We start from the raw sequence: 22230 nt of genomic DNA, 5'->3' as shown, positions 1-22230 counted from the left end.
TGTGGAGGCACAGCCAGGCAGGTCTGCATCTGTAAGCAGGCACCCTGCCTCAGGTGCAGCTCCCGTGGGCCCTGATAGCCAATAGACTGGGAGCCTCCCGGCCAATGGAATGGGCTGGGCTGGGCTGGGGGGCGGAAGGCAAAGGGGGAGATTGTAGGGAGCTTTGGAGGAGGGGAGGCAGTGGGGGAGGGGAGTGGGCTGGCACAAAGGGGAGGGCTCTCTGGAGAGGAGTGACAGGGGTCATTGGGAGTCTCTCGAGGGGGCAGAGGGTTGTGTGGGTATCTGTGGGGCAGGGGGCTGTGATGGGCAGAGCCAGCTGCAACCTGGGTCTGCTCTGCGGGGGGTGTTGCTATAGTCCCCTCAGGAAGCTCCCCCCCATCCTGTGTATTTTATACCAGCCCCGGGGTGCCCATTGCTGCTCCTTTCCCCGCCCACGGCTCCATCTGTCTGTCCCCACAACCTCCCAGCTGTGTCCGTCTGTCTGTCCTCACTACCCCCCTGGCTGTGTCCTTGTGTCTGTCTGTCCCACAACCCCCTGGCTGTGTCCTTGTGTCTGTCTGTCCCACAACCCCCCAGCTGTGTCTGGCTGGCTGTCCCCACCACCCCCCAGCTGTGTCTGTCTGTCCCCACCACCCCCCAGCTGTGTCTGTCTGTCCCCACCACCCCCGGCTGTGTGTGTCTGTCCCACAACCCCCGGCTGTGTCCTTGTGTCTGTCTGTCCCCACCACCCCCTGGCTGTATCTGTCTGTCTGTCTCCCGCTGTGTCTGTCTGTCCCCACAACCCCTGGCTGCGTCCTTGTGTCTGTCCCACAACCACCTGGCTGTGTCTGTCTGGCTGCCCCCACCACCCCCGGCTGTGTGTGTCTGTGCCACAACCCCCCTGGCTGTGTCCTTGTGTCTGTCTGTCCCACAACCCCCTGGCTGTGTCTGTCTGTCCCCACAACCCCCCGGCTGTGTCTGTCTGTCCCCACAACCCCCCGGCTGTGTCCTTGTGTCTGTCTGTTCCCACCACCCCCGGCTGTGTCTAGCTGGCTGTCCCCACCACCCCGACTGTGTCTGTCTGTCCCCTCCAACGCCCCCCCCAGCTATGTCTTTGTGTCTGTCTGTCCCCACCACCCCCGGCTGTGTGTGTCTGTCCCACAACCCCCTGGCTGTGTCCTTGTGTCTGTCTGTCCCACAACCCCCTGGCTGTGTCTGGCTGGCTGCCCCCGCCACCCCCGGCTGTGTCTGTCTGTCCCACAACTCCCTGGCTGTGTCTGTTTGTCCCCACCAATCCCCCCTCCCCGGCTGTGTCTCTGTGTCTGGCTGCCCCCACAGCTCACCGGCTGAGTCTGTCTGATAGGGACAGACGCTGCTGCTGCTCGGCTCAGGGCTCAGACGCTGCCGGTGGCTCGCTCCCCCTCCCTGCTGTGGAGGCGTGGCCAGGCAGCTCCGGCACCGCCCCCGGCAGCTCCCATTGGCTGGGGTTCCCGGCCAATGGGCTGTGAGCCCAGTCGCTGCTGGGGCCTCTGCCGGGAGCTGCTGCTGCAGTGAGAGCGCCTGGCATTGCAACGCAGGGACCCCCCCCAAAGCACAGGGCCTGGGGCCCAAACATTGCTGGAGCTGGGCGCACCTTTAGGATTATTGGTGGGGCCTGGGCTCCACGGGCCCATAGAACTCGCCGCCCATGCCCCCAGAGTCCTGACTGGCTTTGTATGGAGTTGTTCCAAAGCATCCCAGCATCCCCTTCCACACCATGCGCTTCCCGGAAGTCTGCACAGGCACTGACACTCCCTCCTCTGGCCTTTGTCTCTTTTCCAGGCATTAGGAGGCCACCTGATCTCTTTGTTCTCCAACACCTTCAGTTGGCACCTTGCAGGAGAGTGGCCCAGGCCATCAGTTGCCTGGAGGCAGGGTTGCAGCCATTCTCTGTGAAGACGGCATCACACTGGCCCTCTAGGGCTTTACAACAATCACACCCCCTTATCCCACCATCTAGAGCCTTAAGAAATGCATTGGGGAAACTGAGGCACACAGACAGTATTCAGAGAAAACACCTGTATATGACCAGTTACATACTTTGAAGGGTGTAAAATAATCAAATATTGTGCTAAATACAATGATACTCCAAACTGACCACCAAATTTAAGTTGCATGTTTTTACCCTCAGGTGAGGGTTCTGGGGTGGGGCTGGGGATGAGGGGTTCACAGTGCAGGAGCGTGCTCGGTGCTGGGGGTGCAGGCTTTGGGGTGAGGCAGGGCTGAGGATGAGGAACTTGGGGTGCAGACAGGCTGCCCCAGGGCTAGGGCCAGAGAGGACTCCCCATCACCACCACTGGCAGCAGCAAGCTCCAGGGGAGGGACCCCTCCTGCCCCCCACGGCACACACACTCTGCACATGCTCCTAGGGCCCCTCTCAGGTCCAGAAAGCTCACTCCCCTCCCCTATGATGGGTACTGGGGGGGGGCATAGGTGGCCTTCCATGTTGCTGCCCCTCACCATAACTTCACTGTGGATGGGGCTGCCCCTTGCCCAGCATGGGGCAGAAGTGGGGTAGGCAGGGTGGTGGCTGGCTATGGGACGGGGGAGCAAGGTGTCATAAAATTCACCTAAGCCCTAGCTGCTCAGGTCTAGGAAGCCTCCGTCTCCCATCCCTCCTGTGGCGGGTGGGTTGGTGGGTGCTGGGGGAGGGGGCATTGCCTTCACATGTGGCTTCCTGCCTCCCCTGTGCAGCCTGCTGTGCCTCACTGGGGGTAGGAGTAGGGGCTGGGACTGGGGCTGGGGCAGGGGGGGAATCATAGGGTCAAACACTCAAACATAATAAAAAATCATAGGGTCAAACACTCACGGAAGCCCCAACAGCTGCTAAGGTGAGTGATGTGTGTCTCCTGGCCCGTTTGTGTCTCCTCCAGGTAGGGGCAGGAGAGGAGAGGGGAGGGGAGGGGAGGGGAGGGGAGGCCCCCTCACCTCCCCTCCCCCTCCTGAGTGCTTCAGCAGCAGTTAGCATTCCTCTTATGCTAATGCTGCAGCCCTTAGGCTACGGCAGCAGCAGCAAAGGAGAGAGAGACGCGCTGTGCGCTCTCTTTACATTCAGGCAGGGAAGCTACGGGGAGGGGGAAAAAATCTAGCTCCAAATATTGGTGGAGCAGAGCCCCTGATTATGAATATTCCTGGGGCTTTAGCTCCAAGAGCCCATATAAGTTGGCGCCCATGAACACACATACATCCTAACTAATTATGTTCTATAACAAAATATTCAGGTAAAATTTTCATTCAAAATAATTGAAATTCAGTTTTGCCGGCTGGTGAATCGGGGGCTTGAGGGATTTAGTAGTAAGTGCTCAGAGTTGGAAATGCTTACCAGTGTTGGGGACTCTGGTACCCCAAACGGCAAAGTTCGTTGTCTGACCGCGAGAGACAGGCAACACCAGCAAAGTTCAAATATAATGCTCTTTATTGAAGAGTGCACACGACAATAGAGAGCGAGCTCATCTCCAAAGAGAACCAGCTAACCTCTTTACAAAATAACCTAGGTTTATATAGACAGTTCCACGCATCATCATAATTGCAATTACCTAGTTAAGTAGTCACTCCTTCTTTTGAAACTAGAAACTGTTACCATACATTCATTTTTATGTTCTACAAGATTAAATGTTTTACATGATTTATGATACTTTAACAATCACTAATCAATCTAAAATGTAATTGTTAGGAATAGACATAGAACAGAAACAGGGAGTACTGCACAGGGAGTTTGGAAGTTTGGAAACTTGGCTTCTTATGAGTTCTTTAAACGAATTGTTTCTACCTCAGTACGTTTGGTACCATGCTAGGAATACAGTCCCTTTCTTATCTCATGGTTGCTTAACTTTGTGAGAGACAGACCTGTAACTCCCTGGGACTTTCCACTTATGAATTACCCATAAACCTCTGTTAGGGTGTTAGCCTGACTTTGTTCAGGTTGACACAACTGGCTTTGGGTTACATTTTATTTAGGCCTAATACCAGTGACAAGGTACCATCACACAATTTGCTTGAGTTTAGGGTTGTGAAATTCAGACTCTACAATATAAAACAAAAACACTCAGATTTCATGGACACCAAAAGAAGGTACTGCCAAAAACTTGCATTTGGCTACCTAGCTGGAGTTGGAGATCCCCAGTCCTTGTTCTCATTTGAAAGCTGAGATTTCAGATGCTTTTGGAAGAGGCAAAGCACTCTGGCTATGGTGTTCCTTGAGAAAGTGGCTGCTACAGTTATGTAGGAGTTAAAGTGGAGAGAAGCAAGATGTGACTTTAGGCTGAGATTTTCAAATGTGTGGTGAGTCCCATTAGCAAGAAGTTAGGTGTCCAACTCCCACTGATTTTTCTTTTGAAGCTCCTTTGAACCTTAATGCCTGATTTTTAATTCACGCTACAAATGAATGTTAATGCCAGGGGAGCGACGGGAAAAAATTCTTCATTCAGGAGATATTACAATATACATTTGTACCCCTGGTATTGGTCCCTCAGTCTAGTGGTTGCAATTTCATTGTGGCACTGAGTTCCAGATCTCAGTTTTCAGTCTCTGAACGGTTCGGTTTTAGAAGAACTCCTGTTGAGTTGTTGTCTTAATATATCACTAGAGATTAATGAGGGCTGTTGCTTTTATCACCCTTGTCTAATATTAGGCATAAGAAATGGAAAGGGAAAGATTATGTATGAAATGAGGCAGATTATTAGCAAATATTCACTGTCAATTTGTAGGTTTTAAGTTTGAAGAACTCCAAGAACAATACAATAAAGAAGTTGAAGAAAGAAAAAAGCTGAGAAATATCCAGATTAAAGTATGGGGCTAGAGTATCTCAGCATTAGAATCTCATTTAATGTGTGACATGGAGAAAGGTGCAGTTCTTCAAAATTAGCCATATGATTTTTCAGGGAAAGTGGTAACATTAAATGTGCTCATTGTTCATACCATTGAGATTAAAGTGTAGATTTAAGAAGAGTAAGCAGGGGGTATGGTTAATTTCCTGACAGCATTTTTGAAAAGTTAGTACTAATTAGAATACACAAAAAGGACTTTTTAAACATATTGTTTTCATGTAAATAATCACACGACTGAGAATTTCTCAATACTTAGTTATCACGAGGGATAGAATTTATATGGAATGTATATGTTTTTGCATTTAAAATCTGAAAATGATCTCTTATGTTTTCTGTTTTAAAAGCAAAACAAACAAAAACCCTAACCTACTCAACTTGGGCACAGTTGTTTTACCACCTTAAGAATATTTATACTACTTCAACATGCTTACATCTTTTTTTAGGAAACGTGTACTGAAAACCTACAAACAAAATTAATGAAATACGTGTACAATCACTTTCTAGTAAATTTAGAAGTTGATTTACACGATAAACTCAGTGTAAATATCCAGGAATATTCCCATTACTGTTTTTCAGTAGGTGCTTCCTTTGTAGCACTTTTAAAGACTGATAGCGCTCTGTAGCGAGGCGAAGACTCACCGCTGTGGCACCTCCTGCTGTTCGTCTCTTTCCAGCCTTTGAGCGCTCTCTGCCGGCGGATGTCTCGCCAGCCTCAGGCCCCATGTCCCTCCCAGACCCCGGTGCCCTTTTCCTCAGGGTTCTGCCCCAGCAATACCCCACTCTCTCTGGGTCTCCTCCCAGGAGCTCCCAACCCTCTAAAACCACCTTGCCTCAGTGGCTACTGCCAGTCATCCTCTTGCCCCCACTCACTGGGGCAGACCGCGATCTGTAATGGCCACTCATCATTGGCCAGGGTTAGGACCAGCTGCCTCTGCCTATTCCTGGGCTGCCCTCTGCAGCACCAGTACCTCCATAGACCTCCATCAAGACCCGCAGCCTGGGAGTTGCAAGGCTAGAGCTCCCCAGCTCCCTTGCCCTTTTCCCCAGCTCTGCTCTGCTTCGGGTACCTTGCTTGCAGACAGCTCACCCCTCTCCCTCCAGGGCTGAAGAGAGAGTCCTTCAGGTGCTGGCTCACAGGCCTCTTATCAGGGCCAGCTGGGCCCTGATTGGGTTAACCACAGCTGTGGCTGCTTCCTCAATCAGCTTCGCTTGGCTGTTTTGAAGCCCTGCTTTACTGGAGGGGGGAAGCTGCTCCACTACTGATGTCAGGGATTACATTCTTGTGAATTTTGGGGAGCAGTATTGGGGCCCTTAGTGCTTTAGTCAAAAACCCCATTCAAATGTTAGACATATTGGAAAACCAAGTTCAGTAAGTACCAATAGCAGCTTTTTTGTATTTTTAGAACAGAATGGTCTGATCCAGTAGGGCCAATGGTCCATCTAGCCCATTATCCTGGCTTCTGGATGGTGGCAGATGCTTCAGAGGGAATGAACAGAACAGGGCAATTTATTGAGTGATCCCTCCCCTGTCATCCAGTCCCGGCTTCTGGCAGTCAGAGGTTTAGGGAAAGAAAAATATCTGATATTAGAGCCAAAGCATGTTTTTTGAGTCCAGGGATTTTGTAAAAGTAAGTGCAAATAAATGAGTGTCTCTCTCTTGTGTGTGGAATGATTTACATGTAGAATTCTTGCTAATGGGATCACCACACATTTGGAGATGACTAGAGCCCACAGTCTAAAATGTAGCTATATTTGTCCACAGAACACAAATGAGGATCCGTTCTAATGCACAGTAAGTCTAGAACGAAATACAAAAATGAATATTATGCCTGTCAACAGCTAGCTTGACAAAACCGATCTGATCGTGAGGAATGTGCAGGGAAGGTACCTCAATGTTAACTGATAGGATGCCTCTCTTAAAAAACAAAACAAAAAACTTGATATACTAAATATAAGGAACCACAGGTCAAACTTCTTGCCATTGAGATGCTGGCCAGCTTAGATATATCTGAACTGCAGATAGTACTCCCCCAACCCTCTTCAGCTGCCTGTGATGTTAATCAGCAAAGTATTCCAGTCAGTTGACTGCTGGGGGTATAAAAGCAGACTGGTGTAAATCATATAGTACTTTGTGCTGATGGACGATCTGTGTCGCGGACTCTGTTATCCAAAATTGCAACTGACAGCTTGACCAATTGCCCTATCTTATTTCCATCATACAGAAGTGAATTAATTCTCTTATGAATTGTCAGCTATGTAAAGGTAGATATGCTTTCCCCCACTCTTTTTAAATAGAAAATAAATCATTCTCATCCTCAAAGTACTAAGAGTCACAGAAAGATTGCTCGGCATCAGGCTTCTTCATCAGTGTTCTCGTGGCAACAAGAAAAGACACACAGCTGTCCTTCATCCAGCAGTCAAGAAACCCTTTAAAGAGAGGTTTTTACTTCATCCCATTTTCCATGGGGATAGGAGGCAATTCCTAGTCACAGTGGCTTAAGATCAAAGAAGACAGATTTCCCTGAACAATGGTGGTAATTCTTCCGTCATCGAGCAGTTAAAAACACAGAACCAAGGTATCTTGCAAGTGTAGTTATGACTTTAAATCTACTTTGTAAATAAGAACATCTTATTTTTTTTAAAGAGAATTAAAACCCTCTGTGTTTAAGGACTTCATTGAAGACTGTTTTATATATAAAAGGGGAGTAAAATACCTACTCAACGTGTAAGACTTTTGGAGATCTCTGGGTAAAAAACCCTATATACATGTTTATTAATTATTTTCTTGGTTTATAAAGTTTTTCCAGTATGAAAAAATTCTTTGGCAGGTTCTGTAGAGTAATCTGTTCTATCAAGAAGTCATTTTTCAGGGAGATCCTTGCCTGCTTAAACTAGAACCATAGTAGAATGAGCATCTGGAGCTTCTTCAACTGAGAAGTCTTCTGAGCTTAAGCTCTCTAGTGTAGCCACTCTAAGCCGATGGGATAGAGGTCTAGAGGTCTCCGTTGGCTTAATTCATCCGGCCTCGCAAGCGGTGGCAGCTATGTCTCCTGTCGACACAGTGCTGTCCACACCGACGCTTAACTCTGTGTAAGTTATGTCGCTCAGGTGGGTGACTAATTTCACACAACTGAGCAACAAACCTTATGTCGACTTAAGCTGTAGTGTAGCCCTAGTGTCAGTGCAGCTGTGCAGGATACCCACTTGGAAGTCTTTGTAAACATTTAATAAACACTATAGGAAGAACCTTATCTTCAGCAGATAAGGTGACAGGTGACTTAAGGCCATTTCATGTCTTCTGCTCTGCCATTCTGTCTTTGGTCTTCAGATTTTCTGTCAGTAAATTTTGTTACCTTGTTGGAAGTGTTTGGGACAGTGTCTGTATCCTCCATTTTTTTTCAGTGAATGGATGGGTCTCCTTTCTTAGATTTCTGCTTTAATCCAATTAAGCCAAAATCATTGGCAAGTGGTCTTTGAAAAAGATCATTTTTAAATGGTAATGCTGTTCTGCAGGACAGTTATCTCAATTCAAACACTCACCCTTTGCTTACTGTTAGTTTAAAAGGGAAGAGTTTTCATTCAAGGCTTAGTTTATGTGCACGGTCACATTGTAAAGTTAATTGCAAACCTAAGATGAAGTTTCAGCTTTGGAAGCCTGAAGGGTTGGTTGGTTGGTTTGTTTGTTTGTTAGTTTGTCTGGGGTTTTTTGGGGGGTGTTGGGGGGGGGGAAGAAGGGGATGGGGCAGGGAGAAGGGTCAGTGACCGAAAAAAGGAAAATTCTCAACTGCCATTGGCTGCCATCTGTTTGTTCGCAGATAGAGTACCAGTGGAATAGGTCCTCATAAAAGAATGATCAGATCATTCATTTCACATGCTAATAATCTGAAATTGATGACTACTGTTCTTCATGTGCAAAATTCCATTGAAGTCTGTGGAAAAGAAACTATAGATTCTGAGCCTCCCCAAACACACACACGTGTATCATGAAAAAAACAGTTTTGATTTTTAGATAAGTGGTTTTAGTGATGTGAAAAAAAAGACCCTATATGATATTTACAAAAGGCCCCTTCCAAAAAGGGAGACATGCATTGAATAAGTTAAATGAACACTATTGGGTTAAATTTGGCCCCAAATATAGGTTTCTAATAGCTTTTCTTCAGAAGCAGCTTTTTCAAAACTTAAGACCAAATAGAAATGTTTTAATAATGTTTTAGAAAATTCCAGTGGAGGTAGTTCTTATAAACAAAGAGCAGTGATTCTCAAGCTTTGGTACTGGTGACCCTTTCACATAGCAAGTCCCCCAACCCCCATATAAATTAAAAACACTTTAAAATATATTTAACACCATTATAAATGCTGGAGGCAAAGCAGGGTTTGCGGTGAAGGCTGACAGCTTGAGACTCCCCCACATCATAGCCTCACGACCCCCTAAGGGGTTGCAACCCCCAGTTTGAGAACCCCTGACAAAGAACCTCTGCAAAATTTGTGGCCTAAACACTGCAGTGTTGTGCCAATGCATAAGAATCAGAAAATGAAGCTAGTAAAAACAAAGTGAAACTGATCTACAGCCACTATCCAAGTTCAAAAAATAAATATAAATTGTGCCAACCAGACTTTTAAAGGCCTTTCAATTTTTCCAATTTGATAATAGATTTTTAAAATGTTTTTATATTGCTACATATTTAACCTGATAAGCAGTTTTTAAATAGTTTTTTTCTAATTTGCATCTTATCAAGTGTCTAATTAGAATGTGTAGGCTGCTTTAAAGTACTAATACTGTAAGTACAGTGAAACCCCGTTATAACGCGATGTTTGGGGTCCAAAAAATTCCATGGCGATAAATGCAGGGTCGCGCTATAGCGGGTTTCAAGCTGGTCAGTTTAAGTCTGTGGTCCCCAATGCGGTTCATTGATGTGCTCTGCCTAGTGCCTAGTGCCTGAGCAGGGGAGAGAAGCCGCGGCTCCGTGCCTACCGGGGACAGAGAGCACCGGCGCCCACAGCCCTGGAGTTCTCTATCCCCAGCAGGCGCGGGCCACGGCTTCTGTCCAAACGGACCATGAAATCTGGTCTTTTGTGTACTTTTATCCTATTCTATACAGATTTCATGGGGGAGACCAGTGTTTCTCAAATTGAGGGTCCTTACTTCTGTGCTGCCTTCAGAGCTGGGCTTCCAGCTAGCAGCTGCCACTCTCCGGCCTCCCAGCTTAAAGGCGGCGCCGTCAACACCAGCAGCACAGTGGTAAGGGTAGCAGCACCACAACCCCCACCCCTCCACAGTAACTTTGTGACACCCCCCCGCCCACACACACAATACCTTTTTGGATCAGGACCCCTACAATTACAACACTGTGGCATTTCAGATTTAAATAGCTGAAATCATGACATTTATGGTTTTTAAAAGCCTATGACCGTAAAATTGACCAAAATGGACCGTAGGCCCCTACCAATAATATTCCATAGAGGAAGATTGACACCTGGTGGCCAATTGTGACCTTAAAGGGACACTGTCATATAGTTTAATATTTTCAGCCTAAACTGCCATAAATTCAGGGGAAAGTTACTTGGATTCTAAACTATCGCAGGCTCAATACTTGGGTAAACTCGAGTCAAGGATGAGAGTGCCTTACAATAAATTTGTAGTAATTAAAAATAACAAGTATTAAAAATACGGGAAATTCAAAGTTAAGTTAAACGTAAATTGCAACCCAACATTTATCAATTTGGAAATGTATAATTCAGGCTCTCAAACAACCTCAACTCTGCCTTTTCAGTGACTCTAGCCTCTAATCTTTCTTCCTGGAAAATGTGCCGTTTTCAAGTCCTTCACATAAGAGTTTGCGAGATAAGATCTCCATACTGAACTGGTGTTTTGATCAAGGGCTTTTTGTACTGGCTCCAGGACAATTTGTAAAAGCCAGTGTATTATTGGTTTAATGAACAGACCACTGTTGTCCCTTTGCAACTTTTTTCCCTTCGAGTGGTTATCCATTTCCACAGTTTGCTGACGGTGTGCAATGCACCCCACTCACCCATGTTCAGAGTCTCATGCACCTTGAGCATCCTCATATCCTGCACCGAGGGCATAAAAGGGTGGAGCAGGCCAGCCACCACTCAGTTCCTCTCATGCCTCCTGGCTTTGAGATGAACATGGGCAGTGAGCAGTGCTAACAAAATACCTGGCTCTTTTTAAATCTGTGCAGCGTGTAGATAGAGATAGCTAGTGGTTGCTCATTGGCATTTTGGTTTTTTAACCAGAATAGCTATTTCTTTCTGGTGTCAGGATGGCTTCTTTTAAGTCCCCTGGATTTACATACTGCCCATCAAACACGGGCACTATAGCCTGTAATGTTTGGCATTTTCCAGGAACATTCCCCCAGACAAAATACATATTTGCAAGTCCTTCACTTGCAGGACCTGCAAATCTAGAGAAGCCCTGCTCCAGATGTACTTAATGGGTAAAGCAATGAGAGTAGCTTCAGGGCCTGGGTCAGATAACCATCCTGTAAATGCCTTCTCTGCTCCTTAGAGTGCTAGTACTGGGTCCCTCGCTTCCTGGGCCTCATCAGCAACATCCTCTTTCAAAATCTGGCATGTCGGACAAGAAGCTTTCTGTGAAAAAGGTACAGGGCACGGAAGAGTCCAGAGATGATTCCAGACTAAGATCTCCTCAAAGAGAAGGATGGAGAACTCCAAGCTTTTTTGCAGACCCAGCTTATGCTTATCTTATGTCCGGACAAAGTGTCTTTTGGACACATGCTGTGTTCCTACTGACAGTTGTCACAGACTTGCATCTGAACCAAGGCCGGCTCTAGCATTTTTGCCGCCCCAAGCAGCAAAAAATAATAATAAAAAGAAGCCGCATTCGCGATTGGTGGCAGCTCTACCGCCGCTTCTTCTATGGCGGCAATTCGGCAGCAGGTCCTTCGCTCCAAGAGGGAGTGACGGCCCCACTGCCGAATTGCCGCCGAACTGCTGCACGTGCCACCCCTCTCTTCATTGGCTGCCCAGGCACCTGCTTGCTACACTGGTGCCTGGAGCCGGCCCTGATCTTGCCTACTTTTCAAACGTTAGGCTGTCTTTTATTTTGATCTTAACTCTGAATTACCTTGGTTTCTAATGCTTCATTTTGTTTGTTTTTCATAACTGCAGCATTACGAATTTTAAAAAAAACAAACTTACATGTACTGTCAACTTTACTCACAGAGTTTAATGATTTGTTTTGTTTGGTTTCTGCCTGGGGATTTTCTTGATAATTTCTTTAAGACATTTTGAAATCTTTCCCATGCAAAGAAAGAAAGCTGGCAGAGAGCTCCCGGTGTTATGCAGAGAACAATGGGGGAGCTAAGAAACGGGGAACATTGTAGTCCTTAGAAGTATGATAGGGGTCCCTCAGGTTCTGTGGTTACCAGGAGAACTGGAGGTTCTGGTGGAGCTACTGAACTTTGCAGGCACTCTGAGTTGAGATTAGTGGAGAAACTCTGAGGGGTGCAGGAATGCCTGAGAACATGGGGAAGTTAGTCCAGCTGAATGTTTTGGCCTCTGCCAATTGCTGCAGCTCCACAGTTTCCGTGTGTATTGGGTAGAACATTATAACTCATGCAAGTCATGGATTCCACGATTCTTCATATTTCTCTTTAGCTTAACTCTTTTCCCATCCCCTTTCTGCCCCTCCATACACACTTAGATTAAAGAAGTTATGTTGCTGTGGGAAAGGCACCACCACATATGTCTTCTGTAAGTGTGATGGTTGTCACCTACTCTTTGCAGTCAGGGATTTTATCTATGCATGCAGATTCTGCTGCCTACTTAAGAATATTAGAAAATGCTGCTGCTTGTTAGAAAATTCTGCTGCTTCCTACATCCTATATACAGGATGCTGAAGATTATACCATCATATTGTTGCCGGCTCAAAGAGCCCGAGGCGGAGCAACAGCAGGTTCGTTGCCCGGTGTGCGTAGCACTAATTATCACACCAGGGTGGAGAAGCAAAAACCAGGTTTATTTGAGCCCAAATAAGGTGCCAGGGAGAAAAACCATTCTCAAATCCTGCAGAGCTGCGCGCAGGCGGGATCCCAGCATTTATACCCCCTTGTTTGTGTAAGCCTTTTGTTCGGTTTTTCGGCGCCCCCCTCCCTTCCCAACAGCAGTTACATTAGGCATTACATTTCAACGTGTTAGAATAGTTCTCATCCTCATGTTTATATCTGGCCTTCACATCACTAACTCTTTCTGATTTTTCTCCCCCCTCCCCCCATCCTCCCCTTCAAACTCCTGCATCTGCAAGCTGAAACAGCTGACAGTTACCCATTTTGCTTGCTGTCTGTTAGCATCTTAGGCTGGTTAAAGTTCACAGCATGGAAGACCTCTGGTTCACTCAGGCCTGTAGTCACAACTTTGGTTTACTTAGGCCTAGTGACACCAACAATATGAATGGGGGTTAAGAATTTGCCTCTGCAGAGGTACGGTAATGGCTGTTCTTTGCTGCCTCTGTAAGGACCCCATTGAGAGAAGGTCTTGGCTGGGAGTAGGTTGAGGCCAGGGACAATGAGTCAATCCAGGGTTATTACCATGTTTGTATACAGATGTTCAAGTAAGTTAACAATGAGAACTTTTGACCTGTGAATAGGCCCTCTCCACTTCACTGACTGATAGCAAAGTGCAGAGGAAAGATTGATTGGTTGCTACTTCTGATGTCACAATGATGCTACTTATGAATCACCTGAGTTACTGAGCAAATTGCACAGGAAAGTTTGATTGGTTGGTTCTTCTGATGTCACAATGATGCTACTTGTAAATCACCTGAGTTACTGGTATAGCTCTGTCACCATCACCTCTGTTGAGACTGTTGAGAGCTTTTTAGTAACTAGGGAATACATGAAGAGTTTGGGGTCTTCTGTCATTGAAATAATCAAAGCCAAGAATAAGGTGAGAGAACAAGCAGTGAATTTTATTAATATTGTGATTTTTTAAAAAAAAATGTCTCTGGCAAAGTAAGAAACTATTTTATGCAAAAAATTAATGTAATCTAAAGTGTAACTCTGCTGAACTTGGAAAGTAGATTCATTTATTATACTGTGAAACCGGGATTTTTAGTTCCACTTTAAATGCAAACGTCAACCTGTTGGGTGAAAACCAAATCCACTTCAATTTAGGCTTAAACAATTTATTTTAGCCTTTATTATATATGTTTTTAGACAATGCTACTATCACGTATGAATTACATAAACATGCAAAAAAAGATAAGGCAAGACAAGAAAGTGCTCAAGTTATCTTTCTTGGGGACAGGGTGACTCTTCTCAAATCTCTGCTATGCTTGGCTATTTTTCCTCTGTCTCTTCTCCACTATTATGTCAATCATCTATTTTTTAATCCTCTGTTCTGTAACTTTGCGCAGACTCAGTAGAGGAAGCTACCTCATCTGTGTCTTTATCCATATATATTCTACTCTAACCCCCTAATTAAAAGCAGGGGCGGCTCTAGTAATCCGGCCGCCCCAAGCAGGGCGGCATGCCGCAGGGGGCGCGCTGCCGGACGCTGGTCCCGCGGCTCCGGGGGACGTGCCTGCGGAGGGTGCGCTGGTCCCGCGGCTCCAATGGAGCTTCCGCAGGCATGCCTGCGGGAAGTCCACCCGAGCCGCGGGACCAGGGAACCGTCCGCAGTCATGCCTGCGGGAGGTCTACCCGAGCCTTGGGACCAGCAGACCCTCCGCAGTCATGCCTGCGGGAGGTCCACCTGAGCCGCGGGACGAGCGCCCCCTCCGCAGTCATGCCTGCGGGAGGTCTGCTGGTCTGGCGGCTCCGGTGGACCTCCCGCAGGCATGACTGCGGAAGGTCCGCCGGACCCGCCTGCCGCCCTCCTGGGAAAATGCCGCCCGGCCGCGTGCGTGGCGTGCTGGGTTTTGAGCCGGCCCTGATTAAAAGATTCGCCTGCATAAATCACAATAACTAACCCAGATTAATACATTTTTTGCTTATCCTGCTAAAACTTACTTATATCTGTGTAGTTCCCATCGCAGCTATTCCTTGCTGTCACACTCCCTGGCTGCATGCAGTTGTACTTATATTACAACTGCAATTTTTATTCTTCGTACTCATCTGTTTCTGTGGCCTTGAGTTTTTACTTGTTAGCTGGTTGAATAGGCAGGTGGGGGATGAGGATTGTACCTGACTTGTACAATTTTGCTGCTTGTTAGAAAATTCTGCTGCTTTCTACATCCTATATACAGGATGCTGAAGGTTATACCATCATGTGAATGGGGGTTAAGAATTTGCCTCTGCAGAGGTACGGTAATGGCGGTTGTTTGCTACCTCTGTGAGGACCCCATTGAGAAAAGGTCTTGGCTGGGAGTAGGTTGAGGCCAGGGACATTGAGTCAATCCAGGGTTATTACCATGTTTGTATACAAATGTTCAAGTAATTTAACAATGAGAACTTTTGACCTGTGAATAGGCCCTCTCCACTTCACTGACTGATAGCAAAGTGCAGAGGAAAGATTGATTGGTTGCCACTTCTGATGTCACAATGATGCTACTTATGAATCACCTGAGTTACTGAGCAAATTGCACAGGAAAGATTGATTGGTTGGTACTTCTGATGTCACAATGATGCTATTTGTAAATCACCTGAGTAACTGGCATAGCTCTGTCACCATAACCTCTAGATGTGACTGTTGAGAGCTTTTAGTAACTATGGAATATATGAAGAGTTTGGGGTCTTCTGTCATTGAAATAATCAAAGCCAAGAATAAGGTGAGAGAACAAGCAGTGAATTTTATTAATATTGTGATTAAAAAAAAAACTTGTTAGCTGATTGGATGGATGGGTGGGGGGATGAGGGATTGTACCTGACTTACTGAAAGCTAACAGCTCTCTTCTCTACCCTGCTATCTGCTTGGTCAAGAACTTTATAGATGAGACACAAAAACCAATTTTCTGATTTACAGACTGTTTCAGCAAAATCTGACAATCTCAAGCAGCAGAACTACATACAAAAAGCAAACATTCCTATTTTCTTCCAGAATTGTATATAATAATTTCTCTAACATTACTTAGTACACATTTCACTAACACAATTCATTACACAGTTCTCCAACAAAGCTTAACTATGTATGTGCTTGCTAATGGTGGCTCCATAATTTACAGTTGAGCTTTAGAGTTACAAACACCAGAGATACAAACTGATCAGTCAACCACACAAATCTCGTTTGGAACCGGAAGAACATAATTAGGCAGCAGCAGAGACACATCCCTTCTACCCCACCCCACCCCCGGCTAAAAAAGGCAAATACAGCACTGTACTGTGTTAAATTACTAAAAAATGAAGGGAAAGCAGCATTTTTTCTTCTGCATAGTTAAGTTGGAAAGCTATGTTAAGACAATGTTCAGTTGTAAACTTTTGAAAGAACAACCATCATGTTTTGTTCAGAGTTACGAACAACGTCCATTCCCGAGTTGGTAACTCTGAGGTTCTACTGTATATTTAAGTCCACCATTTCCCTATGCCCTTAAAAGATTTAAATAGCTTTATATGAGCTAAAACATCTCGTACTTTTGCTTATGCAGCACCAGCACAGGCAGAAGTTAATAAAGCCTATTAGTAGAACTGTATTGCAGTCTGTGAGGCTGGTACATAAACAAGAAAAGAGAACAGTGCTGTCCACTTAGAGTCACAGACCTGCATGATCCAGGACAGATTTTTCTCTATCCTTTGGACCCTCTAAATTCTGGTGGTACCTCTGGATCCCTTCCATGACAGGAAAGAATTCACACACCTTACTGAAGAGTTTTAAAGTGCTCAGAATGCAAGATCTTGGGTCCTTCCAAGACCTCTCTGTTTTGCTGCAGAAGAATCAAGGGGGAAAAGGCCCTCTTGTATTCAGTGCAAGGAAGCCAAGAAATTTCTGTGGCTATAGTTCTGATATAATTGAAACGTTGAAATAATTTGCATTAGTGGAGCAAACGTGTGTTAATCATATAAAATGGATTTTTTTTTTGCTAGCTAAAACAGATGCCAAACAGGTGTACACTGATAAGAGTAAAGAAATAAAGCCAGTCAAACCCAGCCTTTCATTAAGAGGCAAATCCTTATTTGGCCCCATCTTTCCATATCCATGAAGAGGCCTACACTTTGCTATATGGGATAGGGTGGGCAAGATTTCAGCAGCCTGCACAGCACTTCCTTTCTCTGCAGGAGCTTCCTTGCCACTGCATGAAGTGGTTGTTTGGTTTAGTGGGTCAGCCACTGCATTGATATACTGGACAACGTAGCAGGAGAACCATGGAAACTAGTGGATCATCTGCTGCTCTATGACTTTTGGGATTAGTGATTGGTTCCTTTTTCCCCTACCTTTTCATTTTTTTTAAATTTTTTTAATACCAGTTACGTGGGTGTGTGCTGTGGGAAGATCTGCACCTTGAAAAGTTTTCCTTTATGGATAAGTTGCTCTGATAGACTGAACAAATAGCAGGCCAGCTCTCTAATGAGGCAGCCAGCAATGCAGTATTGTTATTGCGGTAGAGTGAATAACGATAACAAATATCTAAGAAACACAGATATTTTATATATCCTAAAGCCATTTGAAAGTGTCATAAAAGACGTTTTAACAGCACCACTGTCTCCTTCTTTGAAAATCATTGGCTTTTCACCCTATTTAACATGGGGAAGTTAGTCCAGCTGAATGTTTTGGCCTCTGCCAATTGTTGCAGCTCCACAATTTCCGTGTGCATTGGGTAGAACATTGTAGCTCATGCAAGTCATGGATTCCACGATTCTTCATATTTCTCTTTAGCTTAACTCTTTTCCCATCCCCTTTCTGCCCCTCCATACACACTTAGATTAAAGAAGTTATGTTGCCGTGGGGAAAGGCACCACCACATATGTCTTCTGTAAGTGTGATGGTTGTCACCTACTCTTTGCTGTCAGGATTTTATCTATGCATGCACATTCTGCTGCCTACTTAAGAATGTTAGAAAATGCTGCTGCTTCCTACATCCTATATACGGGATGCTGAAGATTATACCATCATATGAATGGGGGTTAAGAATTTGCCTCTGCAGAGGTACGGTAATGGCTGTTCTTTGCTACCTCTGTGAGGACCCCATTGAGAGAAGGTCTTGGCTGCGAGTAGGTTGAGGCCAGGGACAATGAGTCAATCCAGGGTTATTACCATGTTTGTATACAGATGTTCAAGTAAGTTAACGATGAGAACTTTTGACCTGTGAATAGGCCCTCTCCACTTCACTGACTGATAGCAAAGTGCAGAGGAAAGATTGATTGGTTGCTGCTTCTGATGTCACAGTGATGCTACTTGTAAATTACCTGAGTTACTGGCATAGCTGTCACCATAACCTCTAGCTGTGACTGTTGAGAGCTTTTCTTATTATAGTCTAGCTTCTTTACATGAGTTTGAAATCCGATTGAATTGCAGATTATATTAGTAAATATGTTCAAAATAGTTCAGTAATTTTTTTCTGATCAATCAATGTGCTGATTCTCTGTAAATTTAAAGTTGCATTGAATTTATCTCCTGTGCCTAAACACTTATTAAAACTTTAGCACACACTTGTCTTCTAGCCAAGTGTAATCTGTTCTCAGTTTGGTATGGGATACCTGTGTGAGTGTTCACTAAGTCATGGAACACTGTAAGGAGTTTTGGGGCAGAGACCATGACTTCCTCGTATGTATGTCGTTTTTTGTTGTTGTTTTTTTAAACACTGCCTACTAAAGTGGGATTTCAATCCTGATTGCGGGGGCGGGATTGCTATTGTAGTACAAATAATAAATATTACCCTTGCATCACTGTGATTTATGATTAAACTTTGTATAGCGTGAAATGTTGGAGCAAAAAATGGACGACCTACTGAGTCATCAGAGACAATTTGTCGAAAATAATCGTCGGTCCTTAGAACAGAAAATAAAAGAAAAGGAAAAGGTAAGACAAGACCCATTTTTCACAAGTTTAAAGTTGCCTCCAGACTGCTATTACCAGAGCGAACAAGTTGTTCATTGAGTATTTGTCCATGTAGAAGAAAAAACGCTGACGATTCCATATTTGATGTGTGTGCGCCCACATGCACGCTGTCAGAATTTTTTCCCCGTAATGGTACCCCCAGGGCCAGCTTTGGCAACCTCTGGAGCCCTGTGCTTATGCGCCAGTACATGGGGCCCTGCTGGTCCCACGCCCTCTCAGTTCCTTGAATGGATCTGTATTTGTTAGTGAAACAATTTACTGGCCTACCACGAATTAAGTTGACTAAAGCCATGTTCCCTAGCTGGTGATAATAGTAGTCTGGTGGTTATAACTTGGTAAGAGGAAGTGAATCCGTATTTCTTCAAGGTAGGCTGGGCAGGCAGGCTACCAATGTGTTCACCTCTAATTTATAGTTCGATGACAAAAATAAAATCAGAAAAAGTTTGAACATTTTGCTAATAATTTGCTCACTTCTTCCTGAGTTTGACCCTCCCGCCTGCATTCTTCTGCTCCTGGCAGGCCAAGCCAGGGTAGGAGTGGGCCTTTGGAAAGGGTCTGAGGGCAGAGAGGCTGGGTATAATAAGGGGGTGGGAGACATAAAGATTTGGGGAAATGGATCACTGGGATCCAAGAGGGTGGGGACTTCATAGGATGGGTCTCTGGCTGGCAATGAGAGTGGGAACAGGCTGTGGGGGAGCTTGAGGACATGGGATGGAGCAGGTGTCTTGCTGGAGGATAGGAGGGTGCTTAGGAGAAAGCTGAGGGGAAGCACTAGCACTTCACTACCTTCTCCAGCTGACAAACCTGCTATGATTTGTTAGAGGAGTCCTGCAGCTGCTGCCAAGAGAAGTTTGGCAGAGAGGTTTGTTGCCAGGAGACGCCACTAGTGCTTTCCCTCCCTATCTTCCTCTGCTTTCTGCTCCCCCACTCAGCCCTCTCTTTTCCTTACCAACCCCAACACCCCCGACTAAAAGTCCCGTGCCCCTCATAGCCCTATTCCCTCATATAAAACCCCTCTCAAATTCATGTAGAGCCCCAACCATAAGGACCGTCGGGCCTGGAAGAAGCCTCAAAACGAATTATACCCAGATGGATATCTACTTTGCATCTCCTAATAGTTGCAGGAGATGGGCTAGATTCCTAAGGATCTTAGGAGGTGTGCATTAGTGAAGTTCTGCTCCCCCAGACCTGAGGCGGGAGGAGTCAATGCCCCTCTACCAAACTTCTGTTGCTGCCCAGTCATGTGTTAAGTCAAATTGAAAATAACTAAGGCATTTTCCTCATGAAAAACATTTTGACAGCAATAAGCTAAACATGTAATCATAGCAAAGAAGGAATTCCCGCACCCCAAAGGATCATGATTATTGGGGATTAGTCTGGTTGCTTAGTTGTAATGCTCAATGTTGTTATGGAGATCTACTTTTGAATCGATATATAAGCTTCATTCCATTATTTGCTAGTATTTTTTTGATCCACCTGTCTTGGTGTAGCAGATGAAGTAGGCTACTCTGATTGGCCAAAGTGAGTCATGGCCATTAGTGGCCATAACAGAATTTATGCTTTACTTAAAAATGGGTTTTAAACTCTTTTTGCTTCTGTCAGAGAGCGCTTTAGTGTAATTAGTAACTTTTTAAAGAGGCAATTTACAGTCCCTCCCCCACGTTTTCCAGTGTTAATAGTTATAGTAACTTGACAAGAAACATGTAACTAGAGTGTGTTTCTCTCTCCTACCCCGCCCCCCCCCAGTCTTCTACATTTCTAAGAAGTGTTTCATCAGCTACATGACTTACTGACAGGGGATCTGCCGTGCGACCAGATAAACCAGGACTTGCAGCAAGCCAACGATGCTCTACGAGCAGAACTCAACAAAGTAGGATTTTTAATATCTGAACTATTCAAATGGAAGTGGTGATGCTGAGTTTTTATTTTATGTAAAATTTAACTGTCCTCTTTATTGTGCTTGAAGATCTATACATGACTAATATTTAAGTGCAACTAAAAATATCACAGGTCAGAGCAAGCTGCAGTATGTTCCTGTCACAGGGTGAGCTGGTCCATTAAAAGACTGGGGCACAGCTGCACCTTTTGTCAGGTTTAGCCCATCTCCCTGTATGATGGGAATAAATACAAGGGTCATGTGACAGAAGCATGCATCTAAACCGGGCCTGCTGGCAGGTAAAAGGGCAGCCTGTGGTCATTCAAGAGAGAGACCCTCCCCTGCCCCAAAAGTTCAGAGAGAGAGTCTCTCGTTAGTGCCCAGGCAGAGGGCCTGTGAAGAGGACAGGTGACAATTTTCCAGAACTCCAAGGCAGAAGCCTTTTGGGGGAAGAGAATTACAAGGAACTGGAAACTGTGCAGGGATAAGCCTCCATTGATGGACTTGCAGGATGCAGAAGTCCCAGCTAGGAGAGGGTGGGACTACAAGGATGGGCCTGCTCTGATCAAGACCTGGAAAAACTTGAGGCATTATATGCGGAAAAGAATAATTGAGGCTGGTTAAGGGTATGTTTGAGTCTTGTGTTATGATAATAAACCAACCTGGAAGAGAGCACTACTGTAAAATCACCACATGTGATATCTGGTTTGATGCAAGATTAAAGGTAAACTGAGGTAGCAGATGGGCCCAAAGGCAATCTGGGGTAATGCCCTACAACCGTTCCCTTTAGCCTTGTTCTGATATGAGCACTGCTTCTTTTCTATCCACACTCTCTAATAGAAAACTGCTTTTTTATTTATGATAGACATGGTCTACACTGACTTCATACAGAGGTTCTAAATTTGTCCACGATAGCTGTCCGGCATAGCTATGTGTCATCCTAGCTGTGTGAGCACATTAATCAAACCTTTTCTACAGAGGTGGTTAGTATTTTCTCTACACATACTCTTCTTTCCAGGTTTACTCTTGAAACACTCGATTCATACTCAAACTTGGACATCTATAGGTTTTTATCCAGAAAAGCCTACTCCTTTTTTAGAATGGAACTAGGTTATTTCATTCTCATTTTTTACTTCCTATTTGATTTGGAGTACTATGGAGCTATTATGACTGATATAAAACAGGTTAAAAGGTTGAAAACCAGTTAGAATTTGGTGGTGGTACAGTTATGATCTTGTTAACTTCCTGGTTTAGATAGCGACATAACAGGGTCGGCAACCTTTCAGAAGTGGTGTGCGAGTCTTCATTTATTCACTCTAATTTAAGGTTTTGCGTGCCAGTAATACAATTTAACGTTTTTAGAAGGTCTCTTTCTATAAGTCTATAATATATAACTAAACTATTGGTGTATGTAAAGTAAAAAAGGTTTTTAAAATGTTTAAGAAGCTTCATTTAAAATTAAATTAAAAGCAGAGGCCTCTGGACCAGTGGCCAGGACCCAGGCAGTGTGAGTGCCACTGAAAATCAGCTCGTGTGCCGTCT

The 22230-nt window shown here is 45.0% G+C and overlaps 1 long non-coding RNA gene across 1 annotated transcript in view; it reads left to right on the top strand.

Annotated features, from left to right (window-relative positions):
* Positions 1-22230, top strand: part of LOC120402161 — a 44047-nt gene that overhangs the window by 3705 nt on the left and 18112 nt on the right. The window contains exons 4-5 of the long non-coding RNA XR_005597027.1: positions 18669-18773; positions 20559-20682. This is a non-coding gene — a long non-coding RNA (uncharacterized LOC120402161). The remainder of the gene's footprint in view (positions 1-18668; positions 18774-20558; positions 20683-22230) is intronic.

This window comes from Mauremys reevesii, linkage group 3 (genome assembly GCF_016161935.1).
Source record: "Mauremys reevesii isolate NIE-2019 linkage group 3, ASM1616193v1, whole genome shotgun sequence".
NCBI classification, from domain to species: domain Eukaryota; kingdom Metazoa; phylum Chordata; order Testudines; family Geoemydidae; genus Mauremys; species Mauremys reevesii.
Note: the sequence above shows the minus strand (reverse complement) of the source record. Positions and strands in the feature narration are given on the sequence as shown.